This window comes from Nicotiana attenuata, unplaced genomic scaffold, assembly GCF_001879085.1.
Source record: "Nicotiana attenuata strain UT unplaced genomic scaffold, NIATTr2, whole genome shotgun sequence".
NCBI classification, from domain to species: Eukaryota; Viridiplantae; Streptophyta; class Magnoliopsida; order Solanales; family Solanaceae; genus Nicotiana; species Nicotiana attenuata.
Genome location: NW_017673342.1, coordinates 39,102 through 40,267, shown reverse-complemented (window position 1 = coordinate 40,267; position 1,166 = coordinate 39,102). Strand labels below are relative to the sequence as shown.

At 34.4% G+C, this 1,166-nt stretch overlaps 1 non-coding gene across 1 annotated transcript; it reads right to left on the bottom strand.

Annotated features, from left to right (window-relative positions):
• Positions 1-430: 430 nt before the first annotated feature.
• Positions 431-502, bottom strand: TRNAD-GUC. The gene has a single exon. It is a non-coding gene; the product is annotated as a tRNA-Asp (tRNA).
• Positions 503-1,166: the final 664 nt, after the last annotated feature.

Genomic DNA, 1,166 nt, shown 5'->3' with positions numbered 1-1,166 from the left:
TCGAAGAGAAGAGAGAGAGAAAGAAGAAAAATTCTGAGAGAGAATCGTGTGTTAATTGAAAGAAAAAGAGAGAAAAAACATAAATAGCGTATTTCACGCCTCGATGGTAGTATATATCATAAATACCTATTTTGCTATAAAATATAAAAGGTAGCTATAGAAAATAATATTTTAAAATAATTTTAATTTATAATAAATAAGGTATATACCTTTGGTATAGGAGATAAAGTTTTCATAAATATTTAGAACTGCAAAAAGAGGCAAGCCCAGCCCACTCCTTTGTAGCCATAAAGGCTAGTTACTTTCGCAACAGATCACAAGTTCAACCGTCTCAGCCCAAGAAAATTCATGTCAATTTTATTTTAAACATTATATGTGGTACAACAATCCAGCGACTCTCAAACCCGTTCAAAATCAACAAAATAGTAAACGCCGTTGCCGGGGATCGAACCCGGGTCACCCGCGTGACAGGCGGGAATACTCACCACTATACTACAACGACTTATCTGTTCATCTGGGTTGACGTAACAGATATTGACAGTTTGGTGTTAACATGTATGCTTCACCTGTTAGCTTAAAAGGGTTTTTATGAAATTTCACTGTTTACTTGCTTTCAAGCTATTGTACTTCATAGCTTTATCACTTATACATGTTTATTAGTTTGCCGAAAGAGTAGGGTCCACCTCATTTTACATGCCACTTGTTCACTGCAGCTTTTTGAAGCTGCCACTTCCTCATCAGGGGGACCCCACTTAGGGTCCATTTTTTTAAAAAAAAATCCAGATCTATAGTGTTTCATACTTTTCTTCTTGCGTGACTCGAACCAGGACTCGAATTCAGGACCTAACGATTGTGGGTGAAGGTATTTTTACCAACTGAACAATGCTCATTTGTCCACTTAGGGTCTTTCAATGTCACACCTAGAGGTCTAGCTCCCCTTTTTATGGGTATGGCTATTGCACTTCTTTTTATTTCCCATATTTTATACTTTTTTTTCCAGTAGAATTAATATAGAAAAATGATGATTTAGTTGGAACTAGAAGGCTATAAAGATTTTTAAAAAAAGGTACTATAAAATTAAATGCTACACCTTTACTTGAGGATCAAAATGAATTGATTTTAAATTTTGTAATTTTTAAATGATAAATGAAGATGCTAAAATTATA